At 42.5% G+C, this 13,763-nt stretch overlaps 2 pseudogenes; both read right to left on the reverse strand.

Moving 5' to 3' along the window:
- Positions 1-7,324: 7,324 nt before the first annotated feature.
- LOC120861618 lies at positions 7,325-8,162 on the reverse strand (annotated as a pseudogene).
- Positions 8,163-10,545: 2,383 nt separating this feature from the next.
- On the reverse strand, positions 10,546-11,868 carry LOC120861619 (annotated as a pseudogene).
- Between the last annotated feature and the right edge of the window lie 1,895 nt (positions 11,869-13,763).

The following is a 13,763-nucleotide window of genomic DNA, read 5'->3' on the forward strand; positions in this document are numbered from 1 at the left end:
CAGGAACTCAAACTGGGGCTCTGTAACAATTTGGAGGGGTGGAAATGGGTGGGAGGTGGTAGGAAGGTTCAAGAGGGAGGGAACATATGTACAGTTCAGTTCAGTCTCTCAGTCCTGTCCGACTCTTTGCGACCCCATGAATCGCAGCACGCTAGGCCTCCCTGTCCATCACCAACTCCCAGAGTTCACTCAAATTCATGTCCATCAAGTCGGTGATGCCATCCAGCCATCTCATCCTCTGTCGTCCCCTTTTCCTCCTGCCCCCAATCAGAAGTCTTTTCAGAGTCTTTTCCAATGAGTCAACTCTTCACATGAGGTGGCCAAAGTACTGGAGTTTCAGCTTTAGCATCATTCCTTCCAAAGAAATCCCAGGGCTGATCTCCTTCAGAATGGACTGGTTGGATCTCCTTGCAGTCCAAGGGACCCTCAAGAGTCTTTTCCAACACCACAGTTCAAAAGCATCAATTCTTCGGCACTCAACTTTCTTTAATATCAATAACCTCAGATATGCAGATAACACCACCCTTATGGCAGAAAGTGAAGAGCTAAAAAGCCTCTTGATGAAAGTGAAAGAGGAGAGTGAAAAAGTTGGCTTAAAGCTCAACATTCAGAAAACGAAGATCATGGCATCTGGTCCCATCATTTCATGGGAAATAGATGGGGAAACACTAGAAACAGTGTCAGACTTTATTTTTGGGGGCTCCAAAATCACTGCAGATGGTGACTGCAGCCATGAAATTAAAAGACGCTTACTTCTTGGAAGAAAAGTTATGACCAACCTAGATAGCATATTCAAAAGCAGAGACATTACTTTGCCGACTAAGGTCCGTCTAGTCAAGGCTATGGTTTTTCCTGTGGTCATGTATGGATGTGAGAGTTGGACTGTGAAGAAGGCTGAGCACCGAAGAATTGATGCTTTTGAACTGCGGTGTTGGAGAAGACTCTTGAGAGTCCCTTGGACTGCAAGGAGATCCAACCAGTCCACTCTGAAGGAGATCAACCCTGGGATTTTTTGGAAGGAATGATGCTAAGCTGAAGCTCCAGTACTTTGGACACCTCATGTGAAGAGTTGACTCATTGGAAAAGACTCTGATGCTGGGAGAGATTGGGGTCAGGAGGAGAAGGGGACAACCCAGGGTGAGATGGCTGGATGGCATCACGGACTCGATGGACATGAGTCTGAGTGAACTCCGGGAGATGGTGATGGACAGGGAAGCCTGGCGTGTTGCGATTCATGGGGTCGCAAAGAGTGAGACATGACTGAGCTACTGAACTGAACTGAACAACTTTCTTTAGAGTCCAACTCTCACATCCATACATGACCACTAGAAAAACCATAGCCTTGACTAGACGGACCTTAGTCGGCAAAGTAATGTCTGTGATTTTCAGTATGCTCTCTAGGTTGGTCATAACTTTCCTTCCAAGGAGTAAGCGTCTTTTAATTTCACGGCTGCAGTTACCATCTGCAATGATTTTGGAGCCCCAAAAAATAAAGTCTGACACTGTTTCCAGTGTTTCCCCATCTATTTCCCATGAAGTGTTGGGACCAGAGGCCGTGATCTTTGTTTTCTGAATGTTGAGCTTTAAGCCAACTTTTTCACTCTCCTCTTTCACTTTCATCAAGAGGCTTTTTAATTCCTCTTCACTTTCTGCCATAAGGGTGGTGTCATTGGCATATCTGAGGTTATTGATATTTCTCCCTGCAATCTTGATTCCAGCTTGTGCTTCTTCCAGCCCAGCGTTTCTCATGATGTTCTCTGCATATAAGTTAGCAACTATGATTAATTCATGTTGATGTATGATAGAAATCAAACCAATATTGTAAAGCAGTCATCAATCAATTAACAATAAATAAATATAATTTTTAAAAATGCTTTAATAAGTAGTGATCCAGAGAAAGCCTGGTTACTCTCACTGTAGCATTTGTTGAATTGCTGTCCCAATCACTTTTCCCAGGGCCCATTTGGGTATTGACCTTTCATGGAGTTGGGCACCTGGAGTTCTCCCACACAGTTGTGCTTTGGGCCCTGGAATCCATCCACAGCAGCAGTTCACCTCAAGGCTCCACTGGCCTGATGCGTGGCTCCCTAAGATTTTCTTAAGTCAATATTTAAAGTTTTCAGTGATGTAAAAAGAGATGTGGGACTTCCCTGGTGCTCCAGTGGTTAAGAATCCGCCTTCTAACCCAGGGGATGTGGGTTCCATCCCTGGTCAGGGAACTAAGCCCATGGGCCACAATGAAGACACAGCACAGCCAAAATATAAAAATAAAACTGCTCTTGTACCTCTACGAATGCATAGAGAAATTTTAAGAGGGAAAAAAAGAGATGGGTTTAAAAAAAAAAATGTGTATCACTAATTTTGTTATGTGCATTTTTAGGTGTAATCAACTTGATGTCATTCATACCACTAATATTCATTTTGAATTTGGTATAAGACTGATAATTTATGTTTCTTTCTTAGAAAATACACGAGGAAATTATGTTGGTAACTTTTGATCATTCAGGACTTTTCCATTGTCCTAGATGGTCTAACATTTGGTGAATCTACTATTTCCACATGCATTTTAGGAACTAACTAGTTCAAAGCAGTATCAAAGCAAAGTTTTGATATTTGCATTGCCCTAATGACTACACAAAAGAACTGTACAAAAAAGATCTTCACGACCCAGATAATCATGATGACGTGATCACTAATCTAGAGCCAGACATCCTGGAATGTGAAGTCAAGTGGGCCTTACAAAGCATCACTATGAACAAAGCTAGTGGAGGTGATGGAATTCCAGTTGAGCTGTTTCAAATCCTGAAAGATGATGCTGTGAAAGTGCTGCACTCAATATGCCAGCAAGTTTGGAAAACTCAGCAGTGGCCACAGGACTGGAAAAGGTCAGTTTTCATTCCAATCCCAAAGAAAGGCAATGCAAAAGAATGCTCAAGCTACTGCACAATTGCACTCATTTCCCATGCTAGTAAAGTAGTGCTCAAAATTCTCCAAGCCAGACTTCAGCAATACATGAACCGTGAACTCCCTGATGTTCAAGCTGGTTTTAGAAAAGGCAGAGGAACCAGAGATCAAATTGCCAACATCCGCTGAATCATGGAAAAAGCAAGAGAGTTCCAGAAATACATCTATTTCTGCTTTATTGACTATGCCAAAGCCTTTGACTGTGTGGATCACAATCAACTGTGGAAAATTCTGAAAGAGATGGGAATACCAGACCACCTAACCTGCGTGTTGAGAAATCTGTATGCAGGTCAGGAAGCAACAGTTAGAACTGGACATGGAACAACAGACTGGTTCCAAATAGGAAAAGGAGTATGTCAAGGCTGTATATTGTCACCCTGCTTATTTAACTTCTATGCAGAGTACATCATGAGAAACGCTGGAGTGGAAGAAACACAAGCTGGAATCAAGATTGCCGGGAGAAATATCAATAACCTCAGTTATGCAGATGACACCACCCTTATGGCAGAAAGTGAAGAGGAGCTAAAAAGCCTCTTGATGAAAGTGAAAGAGGAGAGTGAAAAAGTTGGCTTAAAGCTCAACATTCAGAAAACGAAGATCATGGCATCTGGTCCCATCACTTCATGGGAAATAGATGGGGAAACAGTGGAAACAGTGTCAGACTTTATATTTGGGGGCTCCAAAATCACTGCAGATGGTGACTGCAGCCATGAAATTAAAAGATGCTTACTTCTTGGAAGAAAAGTTATGACCCACTTAGATAGTATATTCAAAAGCAGAGACATTACTAAGTCTAGTCAAGGCTATGGTTTTTCCTGTGGTCATGTATGGATGTGAGAGTTGGACTGTGAAGAAGGCTGAGCCCCGAAGAATTGATGCTTTTGAACTGTGGTGTTGGAGAAGACTCTTGAGAGTCCCTTGGACTGCAAGGAGATCCAACCAGTCCACTCTGAAGGAGATCAACCCTGGGATTTTTTTGGAAGGAATGATGCTAAAGCTGAAGCTCCAGTACTTTGGACACCTCATGCAAAGAGTTGACTCGGAAAAGACTCTGATGCTGGGAGAGATTGGGGTCAGGAGGAGAAAGGGACGACCCAGGGTGAGATGGCTGGATGGCATCACGGACTCGATGGACGTGAGTCTGAGTGAACACCGGGAGATGGTGATGAACAGGGAGGCCTGGCGTGCTGAGATTCATGGGGTCGCAGAGTCAGACATGACTGAGCGACTGAACTGAACTGAATTCAATGACTACTGAGGGCTTCCCACGTGGCACTAGTGGTAAAGAACCTTCCTGCCAATGCAGGAGAGGTGAGAAACTCCGGTTAGATCCCTGGGTTAGAAAGATCCCCTGGAGGAGGGCATGGCAACCCACTCCAGTATTCTTGCCTGGAGAATCCTATGGACAGAGGAGCCTAGCGGACTACAGTCCATAGGGTTGCAAAGAGTCGGACACGACTGAGGTGAATTATAACGCATGCATGCAATAAGTACTGATGTTCAGCATCTTTTCATGTACTTTTGGACCACTTGTATATATTATTTGGGAAAATTTCTATTTGGATTCTTTGCCAGTCTTAAAATTGGGTTATTTGTCTTTCCCCCTAGCTTTGAGTTGTATTTCTTTAATACTCCCGTTATGAGGTTTTTTATTTTTCATCAGACATATGTTTTGCAATATACTCCCATTCTGCGGATTGTTTTCACTCACTTGATGGTGTACTTTGAAGCACAAACATTTTTAATTTTAATAAAATCCAATTTATCTGGTTTTTTTCCTGGCTGGACCATTTATTATTTCAGAAATAAGCATCCTATGTAAATTGAAATGGTTAGAGTAGTTATTTCTGGATTACTATAATAAATATTTGTCAAAACCACCAACCATGGGTGGAGGGAGGTTCAAGAGGGAGGGGACATATGTATAATTAGAGCTGATTCAAGTTGGTGCACGGCAGAAACCAACACAACACTGTAAAGCAATTATCCTCCAGTTAAAAATAAATTAAAGAAAACACCAACCATCTCAATAATCATACAGTTATTTCATTTATAAGAACTTCCAAAAATAACTCTTTTATCAAAGAAAAACTTACAAATTGCACAGGAGAGTTAAGTAATGGTCTATGGAGTAGAGAAGGAAAATTCTGCTATTCAAAACTCGAACAAAGCATTTTTCATTTCTTTTTTTTTTTTGTAAACTCACTGTTTCTTTTTTTATTTTTAATTGGAGGATAATTGCTTTACAATATCGTGTTCACTTCTGCCATATATCACCATGAATCAGCCATGTGAAAGTGAAAGTGAAGTCACTCAGTCGTGTCCGACTCTTTGTGACCTCATGGACTGTAGCCCACCAGGCTCCTCTGTCCATGGGATTCTCCAGGCAAGAATACTGGAGTAGGTTGCCATTTCCTTCTCCAGGGGATCTTCCCAACCCAGGGATCGAACCTGGGTTTCCCGCACTAGAGGCAGACGCTTTAGCCTCTGAGCACCAGGGAAGCCCGAATCAGCCATAGGTTTGTGTATGTCCCCTCCCTCCTGATCCTCCCTCCCAACTCCCACCCCATCTCCATTACAGTTTTGATTGATACAGCTCATGAAAAAAGCCTCACTTTGCCTTCCTTTTTTTAGTGATTCCTCTGAGATGGAATTCAAGAAACCAAATCTGAGGGGGAAAACTGCTTTCATAATCTCAAGTGTAATACAAACAGGCTTTTTGATAAAAAGCTTTAAAACTTGAAGAGAAGAGAAAGGCAAGCATGTATTCCTTTAATCATTTCAATAAATTTGCAAAACTATTCAGCAATTATGCACATATTATTTATATACTTTTAAATTTAGTTATATAGTGATAACTTCTTAACTTAGTTATAGTTATACAGTTGATATACAATATTATATATTACATATTACAATATAGTGATTCACAGTATAATTTTTAAAGATTAGGCTCCATTTATACTTATCATAAAATATTGGCTATTATTTCATGGATTATACAATATATCCTTGCAGCTTATTTTATACATGATAGCTTGTACCTTTTACTCCCACCCGTATATTGCCTCTGCCCCTTCCCCCTCCCCACTGGTAACCATTGATTTGTTCTCTATATCCGTGAGTCTGCTTTGTATACTTAAAAATGCAAGAATTTTCATGCTTTGAATATTTTTTCCTGAGTGTTTTAAGAATATTTTGTTCTAGACGATTCAAGACATCAACACACATATATAATATATGTTGCTGTTGTTCAGTCACTAAGTCGTGTCTGACTGCAACTCCATGGACTACAACTCGCCAGACTTTCCCACCCTTCGCTATCTTCTAGAATTTGCTCAAGTTCACATCCAAGGGGAGTCAGTGATGATGTCTAACCATCTCATCCTCTGCCGCCCTCTTGTCCTTTTTTTCTTTTTAATATATATTATGTAAGAGGAATTCTCCATATATTTAACACTGTGGACTCTCCTAACAATGTGAAACAATGCGAAGTCAATCATGAGCACATCTATGTTGTAAGGAGAGTCCTGAGAATTGTTTATGTGTTTGTTTTCTGCTCAATGCTTCTGATAAATCAGCAGATGTACAGCCATAACTTATTTTCAAACATCCAGACTCCTTCCCTGGCTCACCACAATTACATATGTGCCAAGTTCTAAGTATTCACAGAAAGACTGCAGCTGACCCTTTACTTCTCTCTTGTCCTTTTACCAAACCCTTATGTCACTTATGACATTACTTGTTAATATCCCACACTCAAAAAAAAAAAATGCAGGCACACAAGTTTCCTAAATTTCACTTAACCAAATAAATTTAAAAATCGATAAAACACTTTAATTCCTGCAACACAAACTGGTTTTCACATTCATCAGAACATTTTAGAAGTATTCAAATATGAGAATTGAAAATGAGTGTGCTATTTTGAAAAGAACTACTCAATTTATTCTCCAGAAGAAAAAGCAGACCTGAAGCATCACATTGCTGTAACACCTGAAACATGTTGGCAAGTTCTGGTCTTCTGAACTTCAACGAAAGCTGCTTGCACAAACTATGTACCTGCATGTGCGCTAAGTCGCTTCCGCCCTGTCCTACTCTTTGCTGCCCTATGGACTGTAGCTTGCCAGGCTCCTCTGTCCATGAGATTCTCCAGGCAAGAACACTGGAGTGTGTTGCCAGACACTCCTCCAGGGGATCTCCCAAACCCAGGGATTGAACCTATGTCTCTTACGTCTCCTGCATGATGGAGGCCGGCAGGTTCTTTATCATTAGTGCAACCCGGGAAGCCCCTATTTAGGGAAAATCTTCCCCTATTAAGCCAGATATCTGAAGTATTAAGGAAGTCAGAAGCTGAGTCACTTCACTTCTTTCTGTTGTCTCCAATTGGTAGAATACTGACAACCAGCATAAATATATTTAATGTCTCCATGTAGATTCCCAGCATTGAGTTGATAGGGTCATATTTTTGAACTATAAACACTGGTACTACTTCTGCACACTTGATTGATTCCTGTGTATCATACATAAGAAACATGCTGAAAAGAACTAATCTACCATAAATTGCTACTGAGTATACAGTGGCAACAGCCACCGTGGTAGGTGGAAGAAACACAGATCCCAGTGAGAACACAAAGAAAAGATCTAGGCCCATGCCCAAGGGTGCTCTCATGTTCAGAAACTTCTCATGGGGTGGACATGTGGCCAAGGTGGAAAGGTCTCCCACAGTGCCAGCAGTGTACCCCTCTGCTCTGATGAGAAGAGGCCCTCATAATAATAACCAAGCAAGATGTTTTGGGCCTGGGTTCCAATAATATGATACTGACTGTACCAGCATTCCAGCTCCAGTTATGGCTGCAAAAGTTGCTCCAATCGACACTGAAGAGCCTTTCATCATGAAGTTCTTGAGAGAAGGAGTTTTGTTCACTGCCAAAGCAGACGAAGCTGTTAAGCCAATATTTCCTGCTAAGAGTTAATACATACAATGGAATGAATTCTTTCACATACTGAGGCCAAATTATAGCCTTTTCAATGGCTTCAGTCTCATTAGACATTCCCAAGTCATCAAAGCACAAAGCATCAAGACCAACAGCAGCCCTTCCAGCCATAAAAACATCTTCTCATCTGACAATTTTTAATTGTTTTTCCAATGATGGTTCCAAAGTTGCCTACTCGAGTTCTTGGCCAGCTTTCCCATCAGTTCAGTCACTCAGTCCTGTCCGACTCCTTGCGACCCCATGGACTGCAGCATGCCAGGCTTCCCTATCCATCACCAACTCCGGGAGTTTGCTCAAATTGATGTCCATTGAGTCAGTTATGGCATCCAACCATCTTATCCTCTGTCGTCCCCTTCTCCTCCTGCCTTCAATCTTTCCCAGCATTAGGGTCTTTTCCAAGGAGTCAGTTCTTTGCATCAGGTGGCCAAAGGATTGGAGTTTCAGCTTCAGCATCAGTCCTTCCAATGAATATTCAGGACTGATTTCCTTTAGGATTCACTGGTCTGATATTCTTGCTGTCCAAGGGACTCTCAAGAGTCTTCTCCAACACCACAGTTCAAAAGCATCAATTCTTGGGCACTCAGCTTTCTTTACAGTCCAACTCTCACATCTATACATGACTATTGGAAAAATCATAGCTTTGACTAGACGGATCTTTGTTGGCAAAGTAATGTCTCTGCTTTTCAATATGCTATCTAGGTTGGTCATAGCTTTTCTTCCAAGGAGTTAGTGTCTTTTAATTTCAGGGCCCCAGTTACCATCTGCAGTGATTTTGGAGCCTAAGAAAATAGTCTCTCACTGTTTCCATTGTTTCCCCATCTATTTGCCGTGAAGTGATGGTACCAGGTGCCATGATCTTTGTTTTATGAATGTTGAGTTTTAGGCCAAAAGACCTCTCCTTGGATCCTTGCAAGACTTTATTTCCAGATGACACCACCCTTATGGCAGAAAGTGAAGAGGAGCTAAAAAGCCTCTTGATGAAAGTGAAAGAGGAGAGTGAAAAAGTTGGCTTAAACCTCAACATTCAGAAAAAGAAGATCATGGCATCCAGTCCCATCACTTCATGGGAAATAGATGGGGAAACAGTGGAAACAGTCTCAGACTTTATTTTTGGGGGCTCCAAAATCACTGCAGATGGTGACTGCAGCCATGAAATTAAAAGACGCTTACTCCTTGGAAGAAAAGTTATGACCAACCTAGATAGCATATTCAAAAGCAGAGACATTACTTTGCCGACTAAGGTCCGTCTAGTCAAGGCTATGGTTTTTCCTGTGGTCATGTATGGATGTGAGAGTTGGACTGTGAAGAAGGCTGAGCGCCGAAGAATTGATGCTTTTGAACTGTGGTGTTGGAGAAGACTCTTGAGAGTCCCTTGGACTTCAAGGAGATCCAACCAGTCCATTCTGAAGGAGATCAGCCCTGGGATTTCTTTGGAAGGACTGATGCTAAAGCTGAAACTCCAGTACTTTGGCCACCTCATGCAAAGAGTTGACTCATTGGAAAAGACTCTGATGCTGGGAGGGATTGGGGGCAGGAGGAAAAGGGGACGACAGAGGATGAGATGGCTGGATGGCATCACGGACTCGATGGACGTGAGTCTGAGTGAACTCCGGGAGATGGTGATGAACAGGGAGGCCTGGCGTGCTGCAATTCATGTGGTCGCAAAGAGTCGGACACGACTGAGCAACTGAACTGAACTGAACTGAAGAAGTTGATTTTGACAACTTTAGCCACTGTTCTCATTTCTTTTATGGAGTAGTGAAATTTTGGATGGCCTCAATCTGCTATTCTGGCACTGCTTCCATTAATTCTTCTGTTATATATCCTTTCCTCTTTTTCTTTTTTTTTTTTAACTAAAAGTGAATTTCATAATGACTATTTTAGTACTTAGACTCTCTAGGAGAGTTGGAAAGCCACACTGGGAGCTCTTATCCAGGAATTATTTCCAAAATCACACCGCAGAACGGGCTCCATAAAGCTCCCCTTGCCTCTCCTGCTGCCGCTCCTGCTCTCCACAAGCCTGCTGCTTTCAGCACTGATGCCATCAATGCTGGAATCTGGATGCTGCTGCTGATACACCACTGCTCTCTTGGAAACGGAGTACCACCACGGCGGCCACCTGTCCTAGTACTGATCCCACTGAATCAATTCCATTCACTTCTGTCTGTTTCAACGTCTGCTATAGGAGAACTCTGACTGATAAGAGTTGAGGTCGTAAATCTGTGCACTGGCTGTAAGAGAGGATGGGAAAGTTTATTTTTAGAGAAATTTTTTCTTAAGACTTATTTTCCTGTGGGCCATTTTTTTTGCATTTATGATTTTTATTTACACAAGGTTTAATTATGATCAGTGTTCTTTAGAGATAAAATTATAAAGTGACTCAATGTATGATGTGTAGTTCTTTTATTCAATATTATTATTTTTTAAAAATTTATTCCGTGGACCAGACTTTAACAAAAAGTCTTCATTGAATTTGTTACAGTATTGCTTCTGTCCTATGTTTTGGTTTTTTTGGCCTGGAGGAATATGGGATTTTAGCTCCCAATCAGGGATGGAGCTCTCATCCCCTGCATTGGAAGGTGAAGTCTTAACCACAAGTCCCAGAAATGCTGTGTTTAATGGTAAAGCACTGGGCATGGCCTGGAGTTGAGCAGCAGAGATAAGTAGGTGACCTCAAGGAATCTTGCATGGTGAAGAAGATGAGGAAGGGGGCCCTCAGACAGAAGAGCCTCCTAGCCTCAGACACGGCAAAGCCCAGAATGGCACAGGGGAGAGTTGCTGCTTCAGGGACGGGTTCCTGGCATAGTCAGTGATCAAGCTGCCAAAAACTATTCCAGTGCTGGCTCCTGAACCAGCCACACCAACTGTGGCAGCCCCAGTGCCAAGAAACTTGGCCGCTGTGTCAATATCTTGGGAGATAGCACTGGACTGGGACTCCCGCCTAGCCCCCTAGAGTGGGACACTGCTGTAGGAAAGCTGTTCAGATGGGACCTCTGGCTTCCTCAGGAAGGAGGCAGACACAAGCCTGATCAGACCCTTCGGACAAGAGTAGATCGGTCACTGTTTCCACTTTTTTGTGAATCTATTTGCCATGAAGTGATGGAAACTGACAGATTTTATTTTCTTGGGCTCCAAAGTTACCGTGGATGGTGACTGTGGCCATGAAATTGAATGACGCCACCTGATGTGAAGAGCGGGCAGGAGAAGGGGATGACAGAGGGTGAGATGGTTGGATGGCATCACCGACTCAATGGACATGGGTTTAGGTGGACTCCAGGAGTTGGTGATGGACAGGGAGGCCTGGCGTGCTGCAGTTCATGAGGGGTCACAAAGAGTCGGACACAACTGAGAGACTGAACTGAACTCCTTGGAAGATAAAGCTATGACCAACCTAGACAGCATATTAAAAAACAGAGACATCATTTTGCTGACAAAGGTCCATATAGTCAAAGCTGTTTTTTTCAGTAGTCATGAATGAATGTGAGAGTTGGCTGAATGCTGAAGAACTGATGCTTTCAGACTGTGGTACCGGAGAAGACTCTTGAGAGTCCCCTGGACTGCAAGAAGATCAAACCAGTGAATCCTAAAGGAAATCAGTCCTGAATATTCATTGGAAGGACTGATGCTGAAGCTCCAAAACCCTGGCCACCTCATTTGAAGAGCTGACTCATTGGAAAAGACCCTGATGCAGGGAAAGATTGAATGCAGGAGGAGAAGAGAGCAACAGGATGAGATGGCATCACTGACTCAGTGGACATGAGTTTGAGCAAACTCCGGGAGACAGTGAAAAACAGGGAAGCCTGGTGTGCTGCAGTTTGTGAGGTCACAAAGAGTTGGACAGGACTTAGCAACTGAGCAACAGAAAGCAGATAAGAGCAGAAGGAATGAGTAGTACCCCAGGGGTCTGCATGTTTTTCAATCTCCTGGCTTTAGCTCTAGGACTTGGAAAGGTGATTTTTTCAGTAGGACGTTAAGTGGTCCTTTTTGCTTCTCACCAAGACTCATATGATGGGAATTCCCCAAATATGGGGAGGCAGTCTCCATTCTCCATGAAATCCATACTTGTTCAGTCGCTCAGTCATGTTCCCCTCTTTTGCGACCCCATGGACTGTAGCTTGCCAGGCTCCTATGTCCGTAGGATTTCCCAGACAAGAATACTGGATTGGATTGCTATTTCCTTCTCTAGGGGATCTTCCCAGAGGAGGGACTGAACTCCTGTCTCCTGCACTGGCAGGCAGATTCTTTACCACTGAGCCACTGGGGAATCATATACTATGTCATAATTAAAGAAATAGTGATTTGCACTTTAAATGCTTGCTTACCATAATATATATTGATTACCATTAAGTCTTTTACAGTTGAACCACCTCCACTCCCCAATTATTTATGTCATTTATTTTTTGAAGATGTGGGACATTCTAACAGTTGAATTTCCCACAATCTAGATTTGAATCATTGCATCCTCATGGTAGTTTAACATGTGTCTCTTCTTCTCGTATTTCCTGCTTACTGGTGGTTGGATCTAGATGAAGCTGTATTAAGGATTTTCTCTTTGTGGTCAAATATTTTGGTTTCACCATGATGCGTCTTTGTAACGATTTCTCAGTATTTTTTGTTACTTACAGTTTGTTGGTATACTGAGTCAGTAGATTGTCTTCCAAAGCTTCTGAAAAAAATGTCAGCCATTTCTCTCTTCATTGCCTTTTATTCTGTGCTGGGTCTTTGTTGCTGCATGGGCTTTCCTGTAGTTTCCGGTGAGCAGGGAATACTCTCTAGTTGCGGTGAGCAGGCTTTTCGTTGTGGTGGCTTCTCTTGCTGCAGAGCACGGGCTCTAGGGCACATGGGCTTTGGTAGTTGTGGCTTCGAGGCTTTAGATCGTGGGCTCAATAGTTGTGGCACATCAGCTTAGTTGCTCTGAGGCATGTAGGATCTTCCCAGATCAGGGATTGAGCCCACATTTTCTACATTTGCAGGTGGATTCTTTACCACTGAGCCACCAGGGAAGCCCCATATTGCCTCATATTCTAAACATCCAATTAAACACATTATATTTATCCACTGTATCCTTAATGTCACTGGTTCTCTAAGGCAATTTTCTTGTTTTTGTCTTTCCATATTACATTTTGTATTGTTACTTCTTATTCATCCTTCAGTTCCGTATTCTTAAGTTGTGCCCAATCTGTGGTTAGACCCACCTATCTTTTGCTTTTAATTTCATTTATTGTGCTGTTTTATTTGTGTAAGTCCTGTTTGATTCTTTATCAGATCTACTGTTGTTTTTATAGTTTCCTCTTCCCTGGAGGTATTTTCAAGCTTATATATTATTTCAACATGATAAGCATGGAGGCCTGATGATTCCTGGAATTGTACACTGTGTGTGCTGATTCTCATGCTAGTTTTATTTATGGGTCATTATGTTTGACTAAATATTTGTAGAAACAATCAGAAACCTAGGATAAAATAATGATTTTCATTTGATTCTTTCAAGCTCTTGAAGCCCTTTACTTTTCCCGCTGCTGCTGCTGCTGCTAAGTCACTTCAGTCATGTTCCACTCTGTGCGACCCCATAGACGGCAGCCCACCAGGCTCCCCTGTCCCTGGGATTTTCCAGGCAAAAACACTGGAGTGGGTTGCCATTTCCTTCTCCAATGCGTGACAGTGAAAAGTGAAAGTGAAGTCGCTCAGTCGTGTCAGACCCTCAGCGACCCCATGGACTGCAGCCTTCCAGGCTCCTCTGTCCATGAGATTTTCCAGGCAAGAGTGGGGTGCCATTGCCTTCTCCATTACTTTTCCTAGCACTATCTT

Source organism: Oryx dammah, unplaced genomic scaffold, assembly GCF_014754425.2.
Source record: "Oryx dammah isolate SB20612 unplaced genomic scaffold, SCBI_Odam_1.1 HiC_scaffold_3, whole genome shotgun sequence".
Lineage (NCBI taxonomy): Eukaryota > Metazoa > Chordata > Mammalia > Artiodactyla > Bovidae > Oryx > Oryx dammah.